Source organism: Pseudophryne corroboree, chromosome 5 (genome assembly GCF_028390025.1).
Source record: "Pseudophryne corroboree isolate aPseCor3 chromosome 5, aPseCor3.hap2, whole genome shotgun sequence".
Taxonomy (NCBI): domain Eukaryota; kingdom Metazoa; phylum Chordata; class Amphibia; order Anura; family Myobatrachidae; genus Pseudophryne; species Pseudophryne corroboree.
In genome coordinates, this window is record NC_086448.1 from 820,829,010 (window position 1) to 820,845,023 (window position 16,014).

Sequence of the window (16,014 nt, forward strand, 5' to 3'; positions counted from 1 at the left end):
CATATTAGGCTACATTGAACTGCCTCCAGTACAAATTAGGCTACATTGTAGTGCCTCCAGTACATATTAGGCTACATTGTACTGCCTCTAGTACATATTACGCCACCTTGTTACTGTCTTCAGTACATATTATGCTACAATGTACTGCCTCCAGTACATATTATGCTACATTGTACTGCCTCCAGTACATATTATACCACCTTGTTACTGTCTTTAGTACATATTATGCTACATTGTACTGCCTCCAGTACATATTATGCTACATTGTACTGCCTCCAGTACATATTATTCTACATTGTACTGCATCCAGTACATATTATGTCACATTGTACTGCCACCAGTACATATGCTACATTGCACTGCCTCTAGTACATATTATGCCAAATTGTACTGCCTCTAGTACATATTATGCCACATTGTACTGCCTCCAGTACATATTATGCTACATTGTACTGCCTCCAGTACATATTATGCTACATTGTACTGCCTCCAGTACATATTATGCTACATTGTATTGCCTCCAGTACATTTTATGCCACCTTGTTACTGTTGTCGAAGTCGGAAAATATTACAGTACACACATCACGTACAAACACCACACAGATGGACTCCATGCGCGTACTTGTTCTGCCGTGCATGCGCATATTCGCAAGTTGCGTATGACCGCTCACGCGGTCCTGCGTATTAACGCGTGGTATGAGTAATTACGGTAGCATTTGTATTCGCATGGAAAAGCCACAAAGTCATATCTCATATTTAATCCACATAGTGCACAATGTACACATAGCCCACACGCACAACACCATCAAGTTATTCTTGTTTAAAAGGTACAACAACAAAGGGATTCACCTTTACAGGATATGAGGGGACAGCATTAGGTTATGAGGTGGTGTTTGGTATCCAACTGTAGGGTATTTTAAGGGCAACAGTCTGGTAGCAGTTTGCAGAAGACAGCACGCTGCTGCGCATAATTATGCGCAGGAACAGGATATTAATATTACACTGTATTTGCTGTACTCTGATATTCGGCGGGAACCCAGTGGAGACCAACAGCAAGTGCACCTGGACCAGACATCGCCCACCTATTCAAACCAACCTATAACCCCTCCTGTACTGTAAATGACCAGCCCTTTGACCTATAGGTGAAGGGATTACAGTTTCTTTTGTACTATGTTTTGACCAAATGTAGAAAAGCCAAGCTGCCTAGCCGGTCATTCATCTCTCTTTGAAGGTCATCTTGCTTGATTGACTGAGCACCGGGACTGTGTGGCGCTGGCAAAACAAACGTATGTACCATTGATTGTAGCCTCTTTTCTGTTATTGTGATTGTATATTTGTTGTAACCCCCTTTCAGCAATTATATGTTGGTGGGTCGGATCCCAACATCTTAAATACAATTGATGTCGTGTCTCTTTCCTGCTAAGGTCTAAAGTGTATTTCAGCCACACGTGTAGCTGCATTGTGCTCTCAGCGTGTCGGTGTGTGTGTATGCACTGCGTGTACTTTGTACGTCCGTTGCGGCGTGTGTACGCAAAGTGCGTACACGGTACAGGGCTTTGTACGCTGAGTAAAAAGTGCGTAGGTTAAGGATTACATACAGTGGCCGCAGTGGCTCGAATTTAAGTGTATTGAGTGTATTATGGTATTGCTATTAATCCTGTAAGTTAACATGCTTTAACAATTGGGGTCTCGATACGGTTTTTCACACGCTCGTAGATTTGCAGATCATAGCAGACTTTAATCTATCAGCAAAGGGTGGAGACACATCTTTACGTAAAACCTTTCCCTGGTTGCTTGGATGTTTTAAAACCCTATTTTGTGCTGTTAGATTGTGTCTGCTCTGTCTAGTATGCAGAGGTGCTGATAGAACCCGGAGGGAACAGGAAAAAAGCTATTTTAAAAATCTGTGTAAATTGTTTTTGGCGCCAAAAGCGTACACAAAGCGTACCGATATTTTGCATACTCTCCCACATATTGTTACCATAGATTATTAGTCATTATAGATCTGTGTGAAATCGTATACATTTGTTTGCTATATAGATAAATTTGAAATAAGTGTATTAAGGGTGTAATCATAAAACACAAAACGCAGTTCTGGCTTAGTCGTTAAAGGTTTATACAGAACAAGTGTGGGTTGTGTTAGTGAGCGATAATAGTTTGTATTGCTCACATTTATAGAGATTGTGTGGTTTTATTGCGGACGCACGTTGGTACACGTGGTACGGACAAAGTACAGGAGCGCGCACGTGGCGCAGGGTCGCACACGTGGCGTAAAGGCACGCTCGCGTCGTGTGTTTACGCAAGGTTGCTTAGGATTGCGGACGCTAAGTACAAATCACACGATAGTTTTTCAAGTAAAGACGGGGTAATAAACTTTAATACAATAGCACATAACTATCCGATTTCAACAACAGGTTACCGCAATGGAGGCTTGGTGGCGTGAGGCGGCTTACTTACGTTAATAGAAATAGAGATATACGCAAATCGTGAGGAGATTTGCAGAGGAGCGTGATATAGAATTGTGCATTGAGAAGTATAGAAATTGTGAATTGAAGTTTAAAGGTTTTGTGTTACGCTCCGGCTGAGGGGCGTAGCTTGTGTATTCGACTCCAGTGGTCACAGGGCGGATAGGTAACAAGTACCTATACGCTGTGCGATTGGACCGCGCGTTTGTACTTGCGATACATGGCGCAACATGATACTATTTTTGCAAGCTTTTGCGCAAACCATGGTATCATTAGCGCCGTGTAGAGCATACGCAAGCGTGATTTGTGTATTGCATAAAGGGATGTTTTCGCTGGTCTCTCTCAGGAAAATCTTCAACGGTAGATATTCACTGGAAAAGGTAAGTTACTCCTAAAACTTTCAGTGAATAAAAGCCAGGTAGGGTCCTCACTGGGTACGCGGTGGTCACTATTGGAGTGAGTCATGGTACGTCAGCGAAGGAGTGGGTGAAAGCGCTCAGAGAACTTTCACCGTCTATTGTGTTGTGCATTGGGGATTTTGTTAACAAAGCAAAAAGTCCGCAATGGGATCCAATTGCACAAGTAGTGGGCGTTTTGTAGTCAGGGTTCAGGCTGAGCATCCGCGGCCCAGAAGGTCAGTGAGGTTTATTATGTGTGAGAAATATGGTTCACACACGGAGGCTTTTTGCAATGAATGGGTGCGTATGACTGCTGAAGATAGGGCATCATTCCCCAGGATGGGCAGCTTTGAATCAGAGGTATTGCAGAACATAAGGATTAGAATATGTCTGATTAAATCTAGAAAACAAAGGATGAGACATACCGATTGTTTAAATCTGTGGCAACAAGAGGGGGAGGTGCAAAAGGAACTGGCTCGCACAGCAGGTTCCAAACCTAGCGGGAAAGCGATTGCAAGCGCACCACCACCACCGTATGTTGATGGGGAGAAATTGGCTACAAACAATGGTGCTTTGGTAAAGGATAGGAAAGTGACTGATCAATGTGTTAACCCTAACCCTTGCCAGTTGTATCCCATTTTTCCCCCAGGATTGTGAGGAGGATGATGAGCCCAGCACAATATCGGCACTCTCTCTAGCAGCCACCATACAGGACACCCAGGTGGGCACGGCCCAACCTCCAAGAGTAGTAGCGATACCCCCCAGCGAAGGGGTGAGTGAGTTTGTGTCCATCGGTAAGTACGGTACCATACACTATGCAGAGCCGATAGCTCCCCGCATTATAGAATCAAGTCAAAATAATATATTTGAACTAAATCCTGTCAGGGTGATTGCAGTCCCCAATGGGAAGACTGACAGTCAGGGAGTGACTCCCATCAGGAACATTGCCATGCATTGTCCTTAGTACCGAGCAGAGTTAAGGTCAATTATGTCAAAATTCCCCGATCCCAGAAAAGATCTAGTCGGATGCCAGAAATTCATTAAAGAGTTAGGTAACACCCACGAGCCCACAAATAAAGATTGGCGAACAGTGCTACGGGTGTGTTTACCCTCAAATATTGACATCCCGAAATTCATGACGGATTGTAAGTTAGATGCAGAGGTACCTCTCACTGATGAGTACAATCAGGAGAATGTACGGCAAATCAACCTGCAATTAGGAGTGTATTTCCCTAATGTTGTTAAATGGAATAAAATCTCCATAAGACAAAAGGAAGGTGAAATGGCATCCGAGTATTTCCATCGAGCACTGCAGGAAATAGCTAGATACACTGGGATCGAGGATATTAAGGAGAATGCACACCACAGGGAGGTAGCTGTCTCTGTGTTAATGGACAGTTTAAAGGAGGCACTGAGAACAAGGGTGCAAACCTCTCTACCTAATTGGAGAGGTATCTCGGTGGCTGCATTGAGAGAGTCCGCTATCGAGCACGATTGTAACATCAGTAAACACAGGGAGTCGCAAGGGGATAAGCTGATGATGGTAAGTATACAGGCACTTACAGGTAAGCCCTACCAGCCAAAACCCCAGACCCCTGATGGTAAGTCACAGTCAATAGCATGCTACTATTGCAAGAAGGGAGGACATTATGCAAGGGATTGTAGGAGTAAAGGGACAAATAACGTATACAGACCCCCTAGACCTGAATACGAACCACACTACAATTCACATAATTGGGATCAGGGACCACATAGAAGAGATTACGAGCCACATAGAGGGGAAACAAGGAGGTACCCACCCAGGAGAGACTGGCAGGCCTCCGAAAACCCACAGCTACCCCCCTCACATATTGTAGCTGCCAATGCACTGCGGTAGGATCCTACTACACAATAGGGGTTGGGCCACACCTGTAGTCTGCAGCCAGTGAAGTTGATTGCTAGCCTTGGTAGTGTACCTGAGGTCATGGTTGATGTAGCTGGTGTACCATTACCTTTTCTTGTAGATACAGGGGCGGCCAGGTCAGTGTTGAATTCCACAACAGGTGTAAAAACGACGGGTAAAACGATTTCGGCAATGGGAGCAACAGGAACGGTGCAACAATACTCTTTGAGTAGACCTGCAGAGATTACGATAGGGCCCTTGCAGACAAAACATTCCTTTCTGCTGGCTGCATCGGCTCCGACTAATTTACTTGGCAGAGATTTGTTGTGTAAGATGAGGTGTATCATATACTGTACCCCTGAGGGCGTATACTTATATATACCTGAGAACCACGCACAGGAGGTGAAAGATATATTAGACACCCCTCAAAGATTAATGTTGCACTCTACTGTTATAGGCACGTGTCCATCGCAGGTAGAGGAAATGATCTCACAAATACTGGGTTCCCTATGGACCAAAGATGACCAGGACACTAGATTGATGGCGAATGTAGCTCCAGTAGCAGTACAAGTAAAAGATGGCAGGATAGCTCCAAAAATCACTCAGTATCCTCTGAAGCCAGATGTAGAATTAGGAGTGTACCCCATCATAGAGCGGCTGCTACAGCAGGGCATCCTAGTCAGGACGTCCAGCACCGCCAATAGTCCCATCTTCCCTGTGAAAAAGAGTGGGGGGAGGGGTTACAGGTTAGTGCAGGACCTAAGGGGGATAAACAAAATAGTTGAGAGCCAATTCCCAGTAGTGCCCAATCCAGCTGTTATCCTCATGCAGATTCCCTCTACCGCAAAATTCTTCACTGTCATTGACCTCTGTTCTGCTTTCTTCTCTGTCCCTCTTCACCCTGACAGCCAATATCTCTTTGCCTTCATGTACATGGAAGTACAGTACACCTGGACTCGTCTCCCCCAAGGTTTCATTGACAGCCTGAGTATTTTCTCCCAGGCCTTACATGACTGTTTGCAATCCTTTCAACCTGAGAGTGGATCAGTGCTAATACAATATGTTGATGACTTGTTGTTGTGTTCTGACTCACTCAAGTCATCCTTGGCAGACACTAAACAGCTTCTGTTTCATCTTTCCCAGACAGGACACAAGGTTTCAGAGGATAAGCTGCAGCTGTGCCGGACCAGGGTCAAATACTTGGGACACTGCTTGACACAAGGACTTAGGCACCTGACCGCTGATAGGATACAGGCAATTCGTGACATGACTCTGCCACAAACTCAGCAACAGATCCGCACTTTCCTCGGAATGTGTGGGTACTGTCAGAACTGGATTCCGGAGTTCTCCATACTGGCATTACCTTTGCAGGAAATGGTCTCTTCGAACAAACCAGAACGTGTCTCTCACACAGATGAGTCCGAACTGGCGTTTGAGAGACTAAAACAGTGTTTATCACAAGCACCTGTGTTGGGTATGCCAGATTATGAAAAGCCCTTTGAATTGTACGTTACTGAAAGTGCTGGGTGCGCGTCAGGAGTCTTAACACAGAAACATGGTGATGCCAGCAGACCGGTAGCTTACTACAGTGCACAGTTGGACATGATAGCACGGTCTCTCCCCACTTGCTTGCGAAGTGTTGCAGCGATAGCTTTGCTGGTAAGTAAAAGCGAGGACGTAGTGTTAGGACATGACTTGACCATCCATACACCTCATGCAGTATCAGCCTTGCTAAGCTCCGCCCAAACCAGACATGTCTCATCTGCTCGGTTTACAAAGTGGGAATTATCACTGATGGCCCCGGTAAACATCACCATTAAGAGGTGCAGCTCACTAAATCCTGCAACATACTTGCCAAGTGTTCCTGGACAGGCACAAAGGGTGGAGGATGAGAACGATGGTGAAGGAGGATTTAGTGCAGATACTGATATGCATGATTGTATGGAATACCTGAACCAGACTTTCACTGCGAGACCTGACATCAGTGACAACCCACTGGAAGGAGTAGACTTTACCTTCTACACTGACGTTAGGTGTCACAGACAGATGGAATCGGGAGACCTGTGCACCGGATATGCAGTTGTAGATGACAAAGGTATCATAGAAGCTGAACCCCTTGGCCCACCACACTCAGCACAAGACACTGAGCTGGTCGCCCTGACCAGAGCATGTGAGTTGGCCAAAGGTAAGTCAGCTAATATATACACGGACTCTAGGTACGCCTTTGGGGTGGTGCATGATTTTGGGGCCCTGTGGCGCCTCAGAAATTTCATGACGGCAGCTGGCACACCTGTAGCGCATGCATCTCACATCAAAAGGCTCCTGACAGCAATACAGGAACCAGACAGAGTGGCTGTTATCAAGTGTAAAGCACACACTTACAACCAAGACCCAATCTCACTTGGTAACAGCCGGGCAGACGAAGCTGCTAAATCAGCAGCAAGCACAACCATACGAACTAACATCACATCACTGATGACATTTGAAACAGTTAACATGCAACAGTTAATTGAAATGCTAAATTTGTGTTCCCTACAGGAAAAGGCAGTCTGGAAGGCGAAGGGATATGGCCAAGAGTCCTCAGGACTTTGGACAGATGGACATGGTAAGCCAGTGGCCCCCAGAGCATATCTTCCAAGTCTAGCTGAGACGGCACATGGTCTGACTCATCTGGGCAAGGAGGGTATGTGCAAGCTGGTAAGTGCCTACTGGTGTGCACCAGGATTCTCTTCTCATGCAGGTAAGAGAGCAATGACATGTCTTACTTGCTTGAGAAGAATATTGGTAAGGCAATACCAACGGAGCCATCCCATATCCCTCCTTGCCCTTTTCAAGTAATACAAATCGACTTCATACAGTTACCACCCTGTAGGAATTTGAAATATGTGTTAGTATGTACTGATGTGTTTTCCAACTGGGTAGAAGCATTCCCCGCTGCCACAAATACTGCTGTGTTCACTGCAAAGAAAATCGTGCAGGAATTTGTGTGCAGATATGGTATCCCTAGAATGATTGAAAGTGTTAGTGGTACCCATTTTACAGGTGAAGTCTTTCAGGTCATGTGCAAACTGATGGGAAGTAATAGCAATCTGCAGACTCCATACCGACCACAGGCGAGTGCGTAGGTAGAGAGAATGAACAGCACTATTAAGAATAAGCTGAGCAAAGTGATGGCTGAAACTGGATTGCTGTGGCCAGAAGCTTTGCCACTAGTGTTGTACAGCATCATAACCACTCCCAGGTCACTGCTTAACTTATCACCCATTGAATATTTTTTTGGTCGACAACCCCATGTAATGATAGACCCCCAGGATGATTTGAAATGCAATAACGAAATAACTGTGAAATATTTGGTTAGGATGAGCCAGCAGCTGAGAAATCAACAAAGAAATCTAAAGCTGGTGATTCCTGACCTACCGAACAGTAATTGTCATGACATTGAGCCTGGGGATTATGTGATGATTCAAAAAATTTTACGCTCAGGTTGCCTCATAGACAGGTGGGAAGGACCGTATCAAGTTTTGTTAACCAGCACGACAGCACTAAAAGTCGCCAAAAGAGAGACTTGGGTCCACTCATCCCACTGCAGGAAGGTCACTGACCCGGAGAAAACTCGTGACAAAGAGCAAGGTGAAGAGAACCTTGTATCACTAGAGTGTTTATTCCAGGAAAGCTGAGAGGCAGGACTGTTGAAAGGGCACCTGAGCGCGGAGAACAACAAGATCAAAGACAGTTGTCGTACCAGTTTTCTTTTTTCACCTCCCACTGCATTCTTCTTCCCCCTTCCCCTTCTTATTCCCCTTCTTTATCCCTAACGAAATGGATCTACCTCAAGAGACTGCGTTTCAGGTTTTTCTGGTAATTCTGTTTTTGCTCAGGACAATCTGTTTTGGTGAGGGTCCCAGAGACGTCGAGCAAGGATCTTGAATGGGTTCTGATGGCGAGTACGGATTTGTAGGATCTCATGAGCAGCACATCACTCTAGTAAAGGCTGGAATCAGTAAGCGCTCTGGTAGTCACGGAGCTCGGAGGCAATGTGAGGGGTTATTGTCTGATGAATATTGTATTTGTAGGAATTGCGAGAACGTAGTCGAAGATGGGTGCATCCAGAGATGTCAGTCCAACATTAATATCGACATGGACCGACATCCGTTGAGTGATTACCACTCATTAGTGGGTAAGGTCTTAAACCAGACAGAATGTTGGGTGTGCTCACAGGTATCTCAAGGACAGAGTAAGTCAAGATTAGTGCCATACCCTTTAGCGATAGAAGAGGTACTCGAATTACGGGGTGGGAGACCGGAGGACAAGAAATTCAATATATCTAGGCCCCCTAGCTTGAAGCTCCACCAGTATCATGTAGATAGGTCACTATTGTGTTTTAATATTTCCAATTTCCAAAAACCAGGAAATTGGGAAGTAACGTGGAATAACCAGACAATGACTTTCTCACACAGAGCTGATAGGATACCTATCGACTCTGAACTTGTACGCAAGATAGCCAACAGTGGAAAGTATTTTCGGTACCGGTATACACGTGGAAGCAAAACCACGTGGGTTGGAAAGGTATCGCAGGGGTATTGTGCCCATGTCATCCAGCCCGATACTTGTACTGAACAAATGAGAGAACTAGGGATTGGTTTCTTTACGTGGAAGATTTGCAATATAGTGTTGTTACATTGTGTTCCCTATGTTCTCCCAGATGATGCCTATTTCATATGTGGGAGGAAAGAGTACAAGTGGCTTACTCCGAGCTCTGAGGGATTGTGTTATATTGGGAGAGTACTACCAGAGGTCATGACCATAACCCACGACAAAATGAAAGACGTTCACCGCAGCACTCAGACTCCTTATACTCATACCCATTATGAACATATCATCAGGAGACACCTTATAGATAGGGCAGAGCATTCAGCCTCTGATTTGATCCATGAATCTACCGGGATTCAGTTCCTTCTTGCATTAGATATCACCCGTACTGCCAGAGGAACTATAAATTACAGGTACATCCAAGCGCTGGCGAGCTTGATCGATAATATCACTGAGATGTATGATGACACCTTCAGGTATACAGGGAGGGAGTTACAAGCCTACAAAAAGGAATTGATCCAGCACAGGATGGTCCTTAATTACGTTACAGCTGTGACAGGTGGGTACTGTGTTACCCTGGCAACTCAATATGGCGTGAAGTGCTGTACATATATTACGAATAGCACTGACGACCCCACGGAGATCATCGATCAAAAGATGGATGAGATCTTACAGTTGAAGTGGGAGTTCAGGAGGAAGCACAACCTTACCTTGACGGCTGTGGGTAATGAACTGACCGGCTGGGTCTCATGGTTGAACCCACGCAAATGGTTCTCAGGGTTAGAGGAGTGGGCACAGAATGTTATATCATGAGTGTGGGAAAGTTTCTCCTTTGTATCCTGGGAGTCATCATAATTATTGGTCTGATATTCAGGTGTGTTCGAATTCTAACGTGGCGCAAGCACGGCACAAATTTGATGAGTCTAAGAAGCGAGGGCGTTGTCACAGCAGCAGATTTGATTTATGACCCATCTATAGAAACAGTGTTATGAACTTATGATAAGTATTGTAAATGAATTTCATGGCCTGTTTCTTTCACCATTTTTCTCTGTCTCCCCCTTTACCAAGAAACATCCAACCGGAAAAGACATCAACCCTACCCAATGTTGATATGACTGTATTTTTTTATATGTGTCTTATCTTCATCTCTGCAACCCTCAGTTAATGCCACACATAGTCGACAGGTGTTATACACATATAGTAGCATTCACATATGTTTCCCCTCCATGTATCATCAACTAAACGTGCTCCCCATTTGTTGGTATTAGAAGCCGAAGAGGTGAGGGTCAAAAGCCCTTGAACGGAAGGAGCTCGGTAGTGTTTGTTTGCCCAAGTACAGACCCTTAATACGGGATAAGAAGGATTTAATGTATACTTCGCAATACCTCGAAGCTTACTTAGAACATATATGGCACGATGATACATGCCCCTCAGACATTGATTCATACATACATGCTTTTACTATCCCACTAGGCTATACATTTCCCACCTACAACTCTCCCCCGATCATCCAATCTTTGTATATATTGTATAGGTAATATTTTTAGTTTATTAGTTAAGAATGGCAGTTATTGATGACTGCCAAAGGGTGGACTGTCGAAGTCAGAAAATATTACTGTACACACATCATGTACGAACACCACACAGAAGGCCTCCGTGCGCGTACTTGTTCTGCCGTGCGTGCGCATATTCGCAAGTTGCGTATGACCGCTCACGCAGTCCTGCATATTAACGCTTGGTATGAGTAATTACGGTAGCATTTGTATTCACATGGAAAAGCCACAAAGACATATCTTATATTTAATCCACATAGTGCACAATGTACACATAACCCACACGCACCACACCAGCAAGTTATACTTGTTTAAAAGGTACAACAACAAAGGGATTCACCTTTACAGGATATGAGGGGACAGCATTAGGTTATGAGGTGGTGTTTGGTATCCAACTGTAGGGTATTTTAAGGGCAACAGTCTGGTAGCAGTTTGCAGAAGCACGCTCCTGTGTTACGTTCTCTGTGCTTAGAATGTGAGCTAGTGAATAGGTAAGACCCGAGCACAGGAACATGACGCTGTAATAAGGACAAAGAATGGCACTAACCCCTAGGACCCTACCCCCGTTGTTTCACCTGCGTGGTCAGTCTACGCCTGCGATACTATGTGTTCTTGGGCCCACGGCAGCCGCATTTGAAGGGCGGATTATGTCTGCCCAACTCCGATGCCCCCAGGTCTTAATATGAGACAAGGCGCAAACCGAGACGGGATGATAACAAGGGGACCTCTAACTAAACAAAACTCAGAGCTAGGGGCTACTACAAAACTAAAACTAAACGTATGTGCGGCACGCCACCAAAGGAAAAGGACAACAAAGGTACTACTGTCCACACCCTACACGGCACCCTCGTATACCGGGGAGGACAGCTTGGGCGGAAACCTCCGCAAAAACACCAGCAACAAGTTTAACCAAAGAATACTGCGGCCTAGGCCGCAAGATGCGGCAGAAGCCGCTACTCACAACACCGGGAGAGTAACCACAAGTGAACGAGAACCGCAAGATGACAGGCACAGGTTTCAATCGACTGGAGGGCTGGAAAGACTCCCACGACCGGCTTCCGAACACCAGGACTCAGGACAACTGGGAACAGAGTAGACCAGATAACAGCACGCTGAACTAGGAATTCTCCAGAGCAGGAACAGCGCAAAGGAAGCTATCGCCGGCGTCTGTGTCAGGCACTGAGGGAAAATATAACAGGGAGCCCTCCAATAGCTGCAGAGAACCTAAATTAGTAATGTCGTGCAGCTGCCCTGCTGCACGACCCAGAGCTGACAGGTGGATTGATAAATAGATAGCAACGGGGAACGCGATCCGCCTGTGGTGTCCCTGTTGCTATGGATCCGGCGGCTCAGAGCGCACGGCGTCCCGGCGTTGCCAGGCACCGTGCGGGGACAGGAGGAGGCGCGGCGGCCGTGACGCGCCGGGTCCGTTGCTTAGCAACAGTTGGGCGCTGGCGAGATCCGCCGCGCCTAACATCCTGCGCATAATTATGCGCAGGAACAGGATATTAATATTATTCTGTATTTACCATACTCTGATATTCGGCGGGAACCCAGTGGAGACCAACTGCAAGTGCACCTGGACCAGACATCGCCCACCTATTCAAACCAACCTATGACCCCTCCTGTACTGTAAATGACCATCCCTTTGACCTATAGGTGAAGGGATTACAGTTTCTATTGTACAATGTTTTGACCAAATGTATAAAAGCCAAGCTGCCTAGCCGGTCATTCATCTCTCTCTGAAGGTCATCTTGCTTGATTGACTGAGCACCGGGACCATGTGGCGCTGGCGAAACAAACGTATGTACCATTGTTTGTAGCCTCTTTTCTGTTATTGTGATTGTATATCTGTTGTAACCCCCTTTCAGCAATTTTATGTTGGTGGGTCGGATCCCAACATCTTAAATACAATTGATGTCGTGTCTCTTTCCTGCTAAGGTTTGAAGTGTATTTCAGCCACACGTGTAGCTGCATTGTGCTCTCAGCGTGTCGGTGTGTGTGTATGCACTGCGTGTACTTTGTACGTCCGTTGCGGCATGTGTACGCAAAGTGCGTACACGGTAAGGGGCTTTGCACGCTAACTGAGTAAAAAGTGCATAGGTTAAGGATTACATACAGCGGCCGCAGCGGCTCGAATTTTTGCGTATTATGGTATTGCTTTTAGCCCTGTAAGTTAACATGCTTTAACACTGTCTTCAGTACATATTATGCCACATTGTACTGCCTCCAGTACATATTAGGCTACATTGTACTGCCTCAAGTACATATTAGGCTACATTGTACTGCCTCCAGTACATATTAGGCTACATTGTACTGCCTCCAGTACATATTAGGCTACATTGTACTGCCTCCAGTACATACTAGGCTACATTGTACTGCCTCCAATACATATTATGCCACATTGTACTGCCTCCAGTACATATTATGTCACATTGTACTGCCTCTAGTACATATTATGCTACATTGTACTGCCTCTAGTACATATTATGCCACATTGCACTACCCTCAGTTCATGATAAGCTGCAATTGCTTAGAGGGCAATTCCAGGTATTTTGTAGACAACTATATGACCTGGTGCCTAGGCCTCCTAAGCCTCTTGTTCCCACAGCAATGAAATGAAACTCCCTGCACCCACTACAGCTATTCCCATGAGACAGCATCTGATTGGCTGTTCACAACATCATAAGTCATCCTCATCAGTATTCTTATTATTTATTTATTACCAGTTATTTATATAGCACACACATATTCCGCAGCGCTTTACAGAGAATATTTGCTCATTCACATCAGTCCCTGCCCCAGTGGAGCTTACAATCTATACTCACTATCACATGTACACACATTCACGCTAGGGTTAATTTTGTTGGGAGCCAATTAACCTACCTGTATATTTTTGGATTGTGGGAGGAAACCGGAGTACCCGGAGGAAACCCACGCAAGTACGGGGAGAATATACAAACTCCACACAGTTAGGGCCATGGTGGGAATCGAACCCATGACCTCAGTGCTGTGAGGCAGTAATGCTAACCACTACGCCATCCGTACTGCCAAGCCATTCTTCAAGCCTTCCTTGGGTAATTAGGGAAACACAAATGACTGATGGTTACCCCTGTGACTCTCCTAATGCTCAGAGTTTTGGTGGAGCCTAAAGCTTATTTATATATCTCGTAAATCAATCTGAGCAGATTCAAACTGGACAAACAAATATAAAAATAACTTTCCTCTCCAAGTTCCGGTGCCGGATTATAGGTTATAGCTGAAAAACCTTCTTGTTTACTTTCAGATATCAATCAATAAATATATTTTTTAATTTAGTGATATAATATAAGAGGGTTGTGCTGGTTAAATCAGCGTGTGAAGGAACAATGTGTATGTGTGTTGTGTGTGCATGCATGTGTGAGCTGGTGATGGGGCAAATCATTTGCATTGCCTCGGAAGTTAGGATTAGCAATAAGGTTAGCAGTAGAGTTAGGGTTAGCAGTAGGGGCAGGGTTAGGGTTAGCAGTAGAGTTAGGGTTAGCAGAAGGGGCAGGGCTAGGGATAGTAGTAGGGTTAGTAGTAGGGTTAGGGTTAACAGTAGGGTTAAGGTTAGTAGTAGAATTAGTAGTAGGGTTAGGGTTAGTAGTAGGATTAGTAGTAGGGTTAGGGTTAGTAGTAGGGTTAGGGCAAACAGTAGGGTGAGGGATATGGTTAGGGTTAGCAGTAGGGTTAGGGTTAGTAGTAGGATTAGTAGTAGGGTTAGGGTTAGTAGTAGGATTAGTAGTAGGGTTAGGGTTAGTAGTAGGATTAGTAGTAGGGTTAGGGTTAGTAGTAGGATTAGTAGTAGGGTTAGGGTTAGTAGTAGGGTTATGGTTAGCAGTAAGGATCGGGTTATTTGTAGGGTTAGTAGTAGGATCAGTAGTCGGGTTAGGGTTAGCAGTAGGGGTAGGGTTAGTATTAGGGTTAGGTTTAGCAGTAGGGTTAGGGTTAGTAGTAGGGTTAGGGTTAGCAGTAAGGATCGGGTTATTTGTAGGGTTAGTAGTAGAATCAGTAGTCGGGTTAGGGTTAGCAGTAGGGGTAGGGTTAGTATTAGGGTTAGGTTTAGCAGTAGGGTTAGGGTTAGTAGTAGGGTTAGGGTTAGCAGTAAGGATCGGGTTATTTGTAGGGTTAGTAGTAGGATCAGTAGTCGGGTTAGGGTTAGCAGTAGGGGTAGGGTTAGTATTAGGGTTAGGTTTAGCAGTAGGGTTAGGGTTAGTAGTAGGGTTAGGGTTAGCAGTAAGGATCGGGTTATTTGTAGGGTTAGTAGTAGGTTCAGTAGTCGGGTTAGGGTTAGCAGTAGGGGTAGGGTTAGTATTAGGGTTAGGTTTAGCAGTAGGGTTAGTAGTAGGGTTAGGGTTAGCAGTAAGGATCGGGTTATTTGTAGGGTTAGTAGTAGGATCAGTAGTCGGGTTAGGGTTAGCAGTAGGGGTAGGGTTAGTATTAGGGTTAGGTTTAGCAGTAGGGTTAGGGTTAGTAGTAGGGTTAGCAGTAAGGATCGGGTTATTTGTAGGCTTAGTAGTAGGGTCAGTAGTCGGGTTAGGGTTAGCAGTAGGGGTAGGGTTAGTATTAGGGTTAGGTTTAGCAGTAGGGTTAGGGTTAGTAGTAGGGTTAGGGTTAGCAGTAAGGATCGGGTTATTTGTAGGGTTAGTAGTAGGATCAGTAGTCGGGTTAGGGTTAGCAGTAGGGATTGGGTTAGGGTTAGTAGTAGGATTAGTAGTAGGGTTAGTAGTAGGATTAGTAGTAGGTTTAGGGTTAGTAGTAGGATTAGTAGTAGGGTTAGGGTTAGTAGTAGGGTTAGGGTTAGCAGTAAGGATCGGGTTATTTGTAGGGTTAGTAGTAGGATCAGTAGTCGGGTTAGGGTTAGCAGTAGGGGTAGGGTTAGTATTAGGGTTAGGTTTAGCAGTAGGGTTAGGGTTAGGGTTAGCAGTAAGGATCGGGTTTTTTTGTAGGGTTAGTAGTAGGTTCAGTAGTCGGGTTAGCAGTAGGGGTAGGGTTAGTATTAGGGTTAGGTTTAGCAGTAGGGTTAGGGTTAGTAGTAGGGTTAGGGTTAGCAGTAAGGATCGGGTTATTTGTAGGGTTAGTAGTAGGATCAGTAGTCAGGTTAG